This window comes from Patagioenas fasciata, chromosome 35 (genome assembly GCF_037038585.1).
Source record: "Patagioenas fasciata isolate bPatFas1 chromosome 35, bPatFas1.hap1, whole genome shotgun sequence".
In the NCBI taxonomy this organism is placed as follows: domain Eukaryota; kingdom Metazoa; phylum Chordata; class Aves; order Columbiformes; family Columbidae; genus Patagioenas; species Patagioenas fasciata.
Genome location: NC_092554.1, coordinates 3,806,224 through 3,818,412, shown reverse-complemented (window position 1 = coordinate 3,818,412; position 12,189 = coordinate 3,806,224). Strand labels below are relative to the sequence as shown.

Below are 12,189 nucleotides of genomic sequence, written 5' to 3'. Positions count from 1 at the left end.
GTCCAAAATGCAAGCACCGTCCACGCTTTTGGCTGATGATACAATAATCCAGCACCCGACTGGCTCTACGCCAATTAACACCGGCATTCCGGATCCCGGGATGGCACCTGAGAGGCCCGTTGGGCCCCCGGAGCGCAGCGAGACCCCGGGATCGTCTGACACGCGCTAGGCAGGCTTCCCGAGCTACACGACAACGCAGACGCAGGCTGGAGCTGCCCTGCCCGGCACGTGCTGGCGTCGCGCTGTAAAGTTCCCTGGGCCCTTTACCCACCCAAAGGGGACTTTTCCTGGACAGCCCTTTCCCTTATCGGAACTTTACCCCCAGCCCTGCGATTCCCGGCCCCTTCCCGGCCCCCGTGCCTCCACTTATCTTTCAGAGGGCCGAGGGATCGAATCCACCTTCGACAGAGCAAACGCCACGTGCGCTAACGGAGATGTTCCTGCATCGCCGGGGTCCTCTTCAACATCTACGGTAACACAGGAAAACGCACGCTCACTAAGCCGTGCCAGCATACCGTATTGCGGGGTAAACGCCGACTCCTCCCGCGACACCCACCTCCTAAGATCCTCGGCGTTCCGTTCGGCGCGTCGTGTCACGGGTGCGGTCACAAACCCTCGTCGCTCGTAACGCCTAAGACAGCGAGAAACGAAAGAACTGTAGGGCTTGGAGCGAGTCCCCAGCCCCACGCTCCTCCTCGCCCATAACCCGGCTCACCAGAAACGCTCCTCCGAGTCCAAAGGGCCCAAAAGGAGCCTGCAAAACAAGAAGGAAACGCTGAACCGAGTCACCGGGCGACACCGGGCTCCTCGACACCCGCCGCCGCCTCACCTTCTCGGCTGTTGTCCGGCGTGCGGCTTCGCCCCTCCGAGCCGGTCTGCGGCACCTGCAAAAACAAAGGCACCTGCTCGGACGCTACCTGAAAACAGCCTGCCCACAGACAATTCCATCTCCCGCTCCTTTACCTTGGCCGCTCGCCCGCCTGGCCGCCCTTGCTTTTGACTGCAACGCTGTTGACCACAGAGGTTCAGCTGCCGCCTGTAAAACACAACCAAAGGACGCTCACACCTGCACTGGCAACACGGGACCTGAAACGAGCTGCTGCTCTGGCCAAACACTCGTTCCTCACCTTGCCCGAGGAGCTGCGGTGCCGATACCCAGCTTTCCTCTTCGCTTCGCACCTGTAAAACAGACAAACAACCAAACTTAGATAAAGACAGAGGGCACATCTTCCCTCTGACACCACGCACCGACCCACCTGCTTACGGCGCTCTGCTCGGCTCTTCCGTCGCTCTTTCGTGCCAGGTTGTGCCTCTGCATCTGAAATCAAGGTATTCAACAAGTCACCCAGATGCTCATCAGCAGCTTGACCGTTCCACAGGTCTGCTTTCTATTCAGGAATCCCACCTGAAGCTCTAATTGAGTCCCTAAAACACTGGGGAACAGACTGCCAGCTCCCCTGCCCACAGCTACTGCATCCCAGGTGACCGCACAACCTTTGCCTACACAATTGAATCTGTCAACAGATTAACCCTGGACTCCTAGAGTTCTCTCCACCCGCCCCTGACTCCACACCGCCGGGCAGAGCAGCTCCGAGCCGAACGTGCGCGTGCGCAGACAAACGCGCCACAGAACGCTATGGACGACACGACCGCAACGGCACCGAAAACGCTCTGCAACGACAGTGACCCGAAACCAGAGACGGCACCAATCAAAACGCCCTGCAGGGAGGCAGTGATGAGGCAAGGAGCCTCTTCCGCAGCCCCACGAAAAAGGAGCCCAACGTCACGGCCCCTTACGAGACGGCGGCACTGGCGCGCACACACACGCAGAGACGGCGGCACTGGCGCACACACACACGCAGAGGAGACGGCGGCACTGGCGCACACACACACGCAGAGGAGACGGCGGCACGACCTAAAAACTTCTTCCCAGCATCTTGAAGTGCCAGTCCCTGGGACTGGAGGGGTAGAGAGCAGAGCTGCTGATACAGCCCAGATTGACACCATAAATCACAACTGACCACAAACATCCAAAACGCAAGAACCACCCACGCTTTTGGCTGATGATACAATAATCCAGCACCCGATTGGCTCTATGCCAATTAGCACCGGCATTCCGGATCCCGGGATGGCACCTGAGAGGCCCGTTGGGCCCCCGGAGCGCAGCGAGACCCCGGGATCGTCTGACAGGCGCTAGGCAGGCTTCCCGAGCTACACGACAACGCAGACGCAGGCTGGAGCTGCCCTGCCCGGCACGTGCTGGCGTCGCGCTGTAAAGTTCCCTGGGCCCTTTACCCACCCAAAGGGGACTTTTCCTGGACAGCCCTTTCCCTCATCAGAACTTTACCCCCCTCCCTGCGATTCCCGGCCCCTTCCCGGCCCCCGTGCCTCCACTTATCTTTCAGAGGGTTGTGGGACCAAATCCACCTTCGACAGAGAAAACGCCACGTGCGCTAACGGAGATGTTCCTGCATTGCCGGGGTCCTCTTCAACATCTACGGTAACACGAGAAAACACACGCTCACTAAGCCGTGCCAGCACACGGTATCGCGGGGTAAACGCCGACTCCTCCCGCAACACCCACCTCCTCCTAAGTTCCTCGGCGTTCCGTTCGGCGCGTCGTGTCACGGGTGCGGTCACAAACCCTCATCGCTCGTAACGCCTAAGACAGCGAGAAACAAAAGAACTGTAGGGCTTGGAGCGAGTCCCCAGCCCCACGCTCCTCCTCGCCCATACCCCGGCTCACCAGAAACGCTCCTCCGAGTCCAAAGGGCCCAAAAGGAGCCTGCAAAACAAGAAGGAAACGCTGAACCGAGTCACCACGCGACACCGGGCTCCTCGACACCCGCCGCCGCCTCACCTTCTCGGCTGCTGACCGGCGTGCGGCTTCGCCCCTCCGAGCCGGTCCGCGGCACCTGCGAAAACAAAGGCACCCGCTCGGACGCTGCTCAAAAACAGCCCGCCGGTAGACGGGCCCGTCTACCGCTCCTTTACCTTGGCCGCTCGCCCACCTGCCTGCCCACCCTTGCTTTTGACTGCAACGCTGTTGACCACAGAGGTTCAGCTGCCGCCTGTAAAACACAACCCAATGACGCTCACACCTGCACTGGCAACACGGGACCTAAAATGAGCTGCTGCTTCGGCCCGACGCTCATTGTTCGCCTTGCCCGAGGAGCTGCGGTGCTAATACCCAGGTTTCCTCTTCGCTTCTATGAAAGAGACAAATGACCAAACTTACATAGAGCCACACGGCACATCTTCCCGCTGGCACCACGCACCGACCCACCTGCTTATGACGCTCTGCTCGCCTCTTCTGTTGCTCTTTCGTACCAAGTCATCCCTCTACCTCTGAAAACAAGGTATTCAACAAGTCACCCAGACGCTCATCAAGCGCTTGACCATTCCACAGGTTTGCTTTCTATTCAGGAATCCCACCCGACACTCTAATTGAGTCCCTAAAACACTGGGGAAGGGACTGCCAGCTCCCCTGCCCACAGCTACTGCATCCCAGATGACCGCACAACCTTTGCCTACACAATTGGATCTGCCAACAGATTAACCCTGGACTCCTAGAGTTCACTCCACCCGCCCCTGACTCCACACCGCCGGGCAGAGCAGCTTCGAGCCGAACGTGCACGTGCGCAGACAAACGCACCACAGAACGCTATGGACGACACGACCGCAACGGCACCGAAAACGCTCTGCAACGACAGTGACCCGAAACCAGAGACGGCATCAATCCAAATGCCCTGCAGGGAGGCAGTGATGAGGCATTGAGCCTCTTCTGCAGCCCCACGAAAAAGAAAAGGGAGCCGAACGTCACGGCCCCTTACGAGACGGCGGCACTGGCGCACACACACGCAGAGGAGACGGCGGCACTGGCGCGCACACACGCAGAGGAGACGGCGGCACTGGCGCGCACACACGCAGAGGAGACGGCGGCACTGGCGCGCACACACGCAGAGGAGACGGCGGCACTGGCGCGCACACACGCAGAGGAGACGGCGGCACTGGCGCGCACACACGCAGAGGAGACGGCGGCACTGGCGCGCACACACGCAGAGGAGACGGCGGCACTGGCGCGCACACACGCAGAGGAGACGGCGGCACTGGCGCGCACACACGCAGAGGAGACGGCGGCACTGGCGCGCACACACGCAGAGGAGACGGCGGCACTGGCGCGCACACACGCAGAGGAGACGGCGGCACTGGCGCGCACACACGCAGAGGAGACGGCGGCACTGGCGCGCACACACGCAGAGGAGACGGCGGCACTGGCGCGCACACACGCAGAGGAGACGGCGGCACTGGCGCGCACACACGCAGAGGAGACGGCGGCACTGGCGCGCACACACGCAGAGGAGACGGCGGCACTGGCGCGCACACACGCAGAGGAGACGGCGGCACTGGCGCGCACACACGCAGAGGAGACGGCGGCACTGGCGCGCACACACGCAGAGGAGACGGCGGCACTGGCGCGCACACACGCAGAGGAGACGGCGGCACTGGCGCGCACACACGCAGAGGAGACGGCGGCACTGGCGCGCACACACGCAGAGGAGACGGCGGCACTGGCGCGCACACACGCAGAGGAGACGGCGGCACTGGCGCGCACACACGCAGAGGAGACGGCGGCACTGGCGCGCACACACGCAGAGGAGACGGCGGCACTGGCGCGCACACACGCAGAGGAGACGGCGGCACTGGCGCGCACACACGCAGAGGAGACGGCGGCACTGGCGCGCACACACGCAGAGGAGACGGCGGCACTGGCGCGCACACACGCAGAGGAGACGGCGGCACTGGCGCGCACACACGCAGAGGAGACGGCGGCACTGGCGCGCACACACGCAGAGGAGACGGCGGCACTGGCGCGCACACACGCAGAGGAGACGGCGGCACTGGCGCGCACACACGCAGAGGAGACGGCGGCACTGGCGCGCACACACGCAGAGGAGACGGCGGCACTGGCGCGCACACACGCAGAGGAGACGGCGGCACTGGCGCGCACACACGCAGAGGAGACGGCGGCACTGGCGCGCACACACGCAGAGGAGACGGCGGCACTGGCGCGCACACACGCAGAGGAGACGGCGGCACTGGCGCGCACACACGCAGAGGAGACGGCGGCACTGGCGCGCACACACGCAGAGGAGACGGCGGCACTGGCGCGCACACACGCAGAGGAGACGGCGGCACTGGCGCGCACACACGCAGAGGAGACGGCGGCACTGGCGCGCACACACGCAGAGGAGACGGCGGCACTGGCGCGCACACACGCAGAGGAGACGGCGGCACTGGCGCGCACACACGCAGAGGAGACGGCGGCACTGGCGCGCACACACGCAGAGGAGACGGCGGCACTGGCGCGCACACACGCAGAGGAGACGGCGGCACTGGCGCGCACACACGCAGAGGAGACGGCGGCACTGGCGCGCACACACGCAGAGGAGACGGCGGCACTGGCGCGCACACACGCAGAGGAGACGGCGGCACTGGCGCGCACACACGCAGAGGAGACGGCGGCACTGGCGCGCACACACGCAGAGGAGACGGCGGCACTGGCGCGCACACACGCAGAGGAGACGGCGGCACTGGCGCGCACACACGCAGAGGAGACGGCGGCACGACCTAAGAACTTCTTCCCAGCATCTTGAAGTGCCAGTCCCTGGGACTGGAGGGGTAGAGAGCAGAGCTGCTGATGCAGCCCAGATTGACACCATAAATCACAACTGACCACAAACATCCAAAACGCAAGAACCACCCACGCTTTTGGCTGATGATACAATAATCCAGCACCCGATTGGCTCTACGCCAATTAACACCGGCATTCCGGATCCCGGGATGGCACCTGAGAGGCCCGTTGGGCCCCCGGAGCGCAGCGAGACCCCGGGATCGTCTCACAGACGCGAGGCAGGCTTCCCGAGCTACACGACAACGCAGACGCAGGCTGGAGCTGCCCTGCCCGGCACGTGCTGGCGTCGCGCTGTAAAGTTCCCTGGGCCCTTTACCCACCCAAAGGGGACTTTTCCTGGACGGCCCTTTCCCTTATCAGAACTTTACCCGCCTCCCTGCGATTCCCGGCCCCTGTGCCTCCACTTATCTTTCAGAGAGCCGAGGGACGGAATCCACCTTCCACAGAGGAAAACGCCACGTGCGCTAACAGGGATCTTCTCGCAGTTGTCGCTTTCTCCATCGTCGCCTACAGTAAGGAAAGCGAGGACACGCATGCTATAGAGCGCCCAAATAATATTTATCCGTAGTAGCCTACGGTTCGTTGCTCACCTTGGCTGAGTTCTGGGAGGTACATTTGAATGATCCACCGGGGATCGCCGCACACTGCAAAGGTTCTGGAGACGAGATGCTTCTCCAGGAGAAGAGATTATATTAACAACTATTAATACAGCAATACAAACCGAAAAACAACACTCCATCTCCATCGTGGTCAGGAGTTTTGGGAAAATGCAAAGCACCTGGAAATGAATCAACAAATGAAACATAATGAGAAACAACTCTTCTACTACAGCTATTGTTAAACCTTCGCTGTCCCTGAAGCTCTTACGTCAAACAGGCACCTCTGCTTGTACAAAGACATCTGCCCACTTAGATTAAACGTCTCAAAAGCTGCTGGCTGCTGAAGGAGCAGCAGAGAACCACCACCCAAGCTGCCCTGGAGCAGAATGAGCTCCCTGCCCGGGGACCGGGGCTCAAATACCCAGGGCTCCGCCCACCCCTTCCCACAAACCCCTGCGAAAGGGGCGAGGTCATTCACCCCAGACCCCCTCACCACCCTTACCAAATTACCTGGAATCTCCCTGAAAATGACAGCGCCTGCACTTTATTACTGCTATTGCAGCTACAATGAGATTGAGTATGGATTTCAACTTAGTTTTTCTAGGGAGCAGATAGAAAGTGAAATACCACCACCAGCACTCCAGCATCTTCATTGTAGTCAGGAATTTCAGGAAAACGCAAAGGACCTGGAATTGAATCAACAAATGAAAAATAATGACAAACAACCTTTCTACTACAACTGCTACTGAACCTTTGCTGCTCCTGAAGCTCTTACGTCAAACAGACACCTCCGCTTGTCCAAAGACATCTGCCCATTTGGATTAAACAGCTCAAAAGCTGCTGGCTGCTGAAGGAGCAGCAGAGAACCACCACCCAAGAGGCTCTGGAGCAGAATGAGCTCCCTGCCCGGGGACCGGGGCTCAAATACCCAGGGCTCCGCCCACCCCTTCCCACAAACCCCTGGGAAAGGGGCGGGGTCATTCACCCCAGACCCCCTCACCACCCTTACCAAATTACCTGGAATCTCCCTGAAAATGACAGCACCTGCACTTTATTGCTGCTATTGCAGCTACAATGAGACCGAGTATGGATCTCAACTTAGATTTTCTAGGGAGCAAATAGAAAGTGAAATACAACCACCAGCACTCCAGCATCTTCATTGTAGTCAGGAATTTCAGGAAAATGCAAAGGACCTGGAATTGAATCAACAAATGAAAAATAATGACAAACAACCTTTCTACTACAACTGCTACTGAACCTTTGCTGCTCCTGAAGCTCTTATGTCAAACAGACACCTCCGCTTATCCAAAGACATCTACCCACTTAGATTAAACATCTCAAAAGCTGCTGAAGGAGCAGCAGAGAACCACCACCCAAGAGGCTCTGGAGCAGAATGAGCTCCCTGCCCGGGGACCGGGGCTCAAATACCCAGGGCTCCGCCCACCCCTTCCCACAAACCCCTGGGAAAGGGGCGGGGTCATTCACCCCAGACCCCCTCACCACCCTTACCAAATTACCTGGAATCTCACTGAAAATGACAGCACCTGCACTTTATTGCTGCTATTGCAGCTACAATGAGACCGAGTATGGATCTCAACTTAGTTTTTCTAGGGAGCAGATAGAAAGTGAAATACAACTGCCAGCGCTCCATCTCCATTGTAGTCAGGAATTTTCGGAAAATGCAAAGCAGCTGGAACCGAATCAATGAATGAAACATAATGACAAACAACCTTTCTACTACAGCTGCTACTGAACCTTGGCTGCTCCTGGAGCTCGTACCTCGAACAGACACCTCCGCTTCTCCAAAGACGTCTGCCCACGTAGATTAAACGGCTCAAAAGCTGCCGAGGGGACGGGTCGATCGTCCCAGGCCCCGCCCACCACCCTTATAAAATCACCTGGACCCTAACTAGAAATGACAGCACCTGTGGGAGATTTAAGGGATGTTCTTAAGGTTGTTGTGCGGATGGGTTTCTGTTAGGTTGAGATTTATTTCTGACCTAGACAAAGCGACTCCGAGGCCGGCGCGAAGGCTGAAAAACACCACCTGTTATGAGGGTGAGGTAATTCTATAATAACAAGACCCGAACGTGGACGATATCCGATCAGCCGACGCGTGTTTGGAACGTGGACGCTTATCGGGAAATAACTGCGTATACAAGGAGGCTTGTCTCCGCAATAAATGGCTTCGCTTGAACTCGTGTTGAGTTGCGTGGAGTCCGTGAGTTTGCGCCCTCGCGAGCGGAGACCCCGACGTGATCCCTAAGGAGAATTTACGGAAGGCTTGCGACCGCTGCGGGGAGCGAGCCCCAGCTGGAACGGCTCGGCTGGACCGGGACCGGGACGCGGGCTGCGGGCTGCGTGACTCCCGATTGACGGCTACGGAGCGACAGAGGAGGGATGAAGGATCCGATATCGTCGCAACGGACGCCCGAAGAGGAGCGAGAGGAGATGGGGCAGAATATTTTTAAAGAAGAAGAAGAAATACTGGGGGGTTCTCCCGCATATTCTCTCTAAGAGAGGGGTGAAGTATGAGGAGAGTAACCTCAAAACACTGTTCATTTGGTGCAGAGGCAGTGGGTTTCCTGCTGAACTGTTAGGAGTTTTTCAAATAGAGACCTGGGAAAAAGTGGGAACTGTGTTGTGGAAGGCGATTAGTCGCAGTGAAAAATATATTCTCGGCCTTGTAACCACCTGTAAACTGGTAATTACTACGGTGAAGCAATTAAAACCTGGAAAGACTGTTATGAGCATTAGTGACTCAAAACTTTAACTTGAACTTTGGGATGATAGCTAAAATCCTAACCCTAAACCCTAACCCGGTGTGAAGTGGCCGGGGGGGAGGTGTGTTTACCTCATTTGCATATTTAATGAGGTAGTTTTCATAATCGGGTTTAATTTCCATAATCAGGGTCTCATTTGTTTCGTGTGTGTTTGGCTGTTTATTGTTCGAGTATTTCCTAGGGGTACGGCAATGTCATGTAATGGATCGGAACGTGTAATTTAGTTTTTTCTTCTTTTTCCACACAAAATACCTACAAGTCTGGTGCAGCAGTAGGGCTGTGGAAGCTCTAGGGGAGGACTGGAATTATTAATTAATTAATCAATTAGTTAATAATTAATTAAATGAATAATTCCAGTCCTTCGCCATCACAATCGCACAGCAGTGAACTCGTAAGAGCAAAGCAGCCATCTGACAGACGCGCTCAGAACCAGGCGAGGCTGGGGTCACAAAAACGGACTCGCATTGTGGTAACATCACTTTATTTATTGCCCCCCCCCACCCCCGTGCTTTAAGGTGGGTTGCGCGGGAGTGGGCGGAGTCTTCAGAGGCACCGACGAATCAGCTGAGAGCGATGGTCACCTGCGGGAGGAGCTCGGCCAGGCGGGCGCAGCGATCGGGGACGGCGGCCAAGGGCGTGTCGGCCAATCGGATGCGGCGCAGCTGGGGGCAGGCGGCCAATGGGGTGAGGGCGGAGGCGTCGCCAATCGCTAAGGTCAGAGTCAAAGGGAAGAACCAATCAGAGCCTGACCCCAGCACCCCCAGTTCACCACAGTTCACCTCAGTTCACCCCAGTTCTCTTTGATCCCGTCGCACTGATCCCCATTGACCCCCACTGACCCCTCAGTGCCTCCCAGTCCCTCCAGTGTCCCCTTGGTTCTCACAGTTTCCATGGAGATCCAGTTCCTCCAGGTGGGGGAGGGGTGGGAAACCCTGCAGAGTTGTGACCTCGTTGAGTGACAAGTCCAGAACCTGCAGGGGAGGGGCAGCCGGATGCTTGGGTCCCTCCTGAACTCCTAGGTCCCCTCAGAATTCCTGGGTTATCCCCTGAACTCCTGGGTCCCCTCAGAACTCCTGGGTCCCCCCCTGAACTCCTGAGTCCTTTGGGGCACTCCTGGGTCCTTTGGGGCACTCCTGGGTGGTCCCCTCCTCATCTCTTGGGTCCCCCTCCTCATCTCTTGGGTCCCCCTCCTCATCTCTTGGGTCCCTCCCGAACTCTTGGGTCCTTTGGGGCACTCCTGGGTCCCCTCCTGAACTCTGGATCCTTTAAGGCACTCATGGGTCCCCTCCTGAACTCCTGGGGGGGTCCCCTCCTGAACTCCTGGGGGGATCCCCTCCTGAACTCCTGGATCCCTCCTGAACTCTTAGGTCCCCTCTTGAAATCTTGGGTCCTTTGGGGCACTCCTGGGTCCTTTGGGGCACTCCTGGGTACCCTCCTGAACTCCTGGGTCCCCTCCTGAACTCTTGGGTCCTTTGGGGCACTCCTGGGTCCCCCCCTGAACTCCTGGGTCCCCCCCTGAACTCCTGGGTCCCCCCCTGAACTCCTGGGTTCCCCCCTGAACTCCTGGGTCCTTTGGGGCACTGCTGGGTGCCCTCCTGAACTCCTGAGTCCCCTCAGAACTCCTGGGTCCGCTCCTAAACTCCTGGGTGGGTCCCCCCCTGAACTCTTGGGTCCCCCCCTGAACTCTTGGGTGCTTTGGGGCACTCCTGGGTCCCCCCTGAACTCCTGGGTCCCCTCCTGAACTCTTTGGTCCCCTTCTAAGCTCTCAGGTCTCGCCCTGAACTCCTGGGTCCCTCCTGAACTCCTGGGTGGGTCCCCCCCTTAACTCTTGGGTGCTTTGGGGCACTCTTGGGTCCCCTCCTGAACTCTTGGGTCCCCTCCTGAACTCTTGGGTCCCCTCCTGAACTCTTGGGTCCTTTGGAGCATTCCTGGGTCCCCTCAGAACTCCTGGGTTCCCCCCTGAACTCTTGGGTCCCTCTTGAACTCTTGGATCCCCTCCTGAATTCCTGGGTCCCCCCCTGAACTCCTGGCTCTTGTCTTGAACTCTTGGGTCCCCTTCTAAGCTCTCGGGTCCCCCCTGAACTCTTGGGTCCCCTCCTGAACTCCTGAGTCCCCTCAGAACTCCTGTGTTCCCCCATGAACTCCCGGGTCCTTTGGGGCACTCCTGGGTCCCCTCCTGAACTCTTGAATCCCTTGGGGCACTCCTGGGTCCCTCCTGAACTCTGGATCCTTTGGGGCACTCCTGGGTCCCGCCCTGAACTCTTGGGTCCCCTTCTAAGCTCTTGGGTCCACTCCCGAACTCCTGGGTCCCCTCAGAACTCCTGGGTGGGTCCCCTCCCGAACTCCTGGGTGGGTCCCCTCTTGAACTCTTGGGTCCCTCGTGAACTCTTGGGTGCTTTGGGGCACTCCTGGGTCCCTCTTGAACTCTTGGGTGCTTTGGGGCACTCCTGAGTCCCCACGGAACTCCTGGCTCCCCTCCTGAACTCTTGGGTCCCCTTCTAAGCTCTCAGGTCCCCTCCTGAACTCCTGGGTCCCCTCCTGAACTCTTGGGTCCCCTCCTGAACTCTTGGGTCCCCTCCTGAACCCCTGGCTGGGTCCCCTCCTGAACTCTTGGGTCCCTCCTGAACTCTTGGGTGGTTTGGGGCACTCCTGGGTCCCCTCAGAACTCCTGGGTGGGTCCCTCCTGAACTCCTTGGTGGGTCCCTCCTGAACTCCTGGCTCCTGTCCTGAACTCTTGGGTCCCCTTCTAAGCTCTCGGCTCCCCCCTGAACTCTTGGGTCCCCTCCTGAACTCCTGGGTCCTTTGGGGCACTGCTGGGTCCCTCCTGAACTCTTTGGTCCCCCCTGAGCTCTTGGGGGCCCCCCTGAACTCCTGGGTCCCCTCCTGAACTCGTGGGTTACTCCCTGAACTCCTGGGTCCTTTGAGGCACTCCTGGGTCCCTCCTGAACTCCTGGGTCCCCCCTCCTGAACTCCTGGGTCCCCTCCCGAATTCCTGGGTCCCTCCCGAACTCCTGGGTCCTTTGGGGCACTGCTGGGTCCCCTCAGAACTCTCGGGTCCCCTCCTGAACTCCTGAGTCCCCTCAGAACTCCTGGGTCCGCTCCTAAACTCCTG

General features: G+C 58.8%; 2 long non-coding RNA genes across 2 annotated transcripts; both read right to left on the bottom strand.

Annotated features, from left to right (window-relative positions):
- Positions 1-2,413: 2,413 nt before the first annotated feature.
- On the bottom strand, positions 2,414-2,790 carry LOC139826120 (uncharacterized). Its single transcript, XR_011736164.1, has 3 exons — positions 2,747-2,790; positions 2,585-2,662; positions 2,414-2,495 (listed from the first exon to the last, which is right to left on the bottom strand). It is a non-coding gene; the product is annotated as an uncharacterized lncRNA (long non-coding RNA).
- Positions 2,791-9,541: 6,751 nt separating this feature from the next.
- Positions 9,542-10,048, bottom strand: LOC139826160 (uncharacterized). Its single transcript, XR_011736176.1, has 2 exons — positions 9,961-10,048; positions 9,542-9,786 (listed from the first exon to the last, which is right to left on the bottom strand). It is a non-coding gene; the product is annotated as an uncharacterized lncRNA (long non-coding RNA).
- Between the last annotated feature and the right edge of the window lie 2,141 nt (positions 10,049-12,189).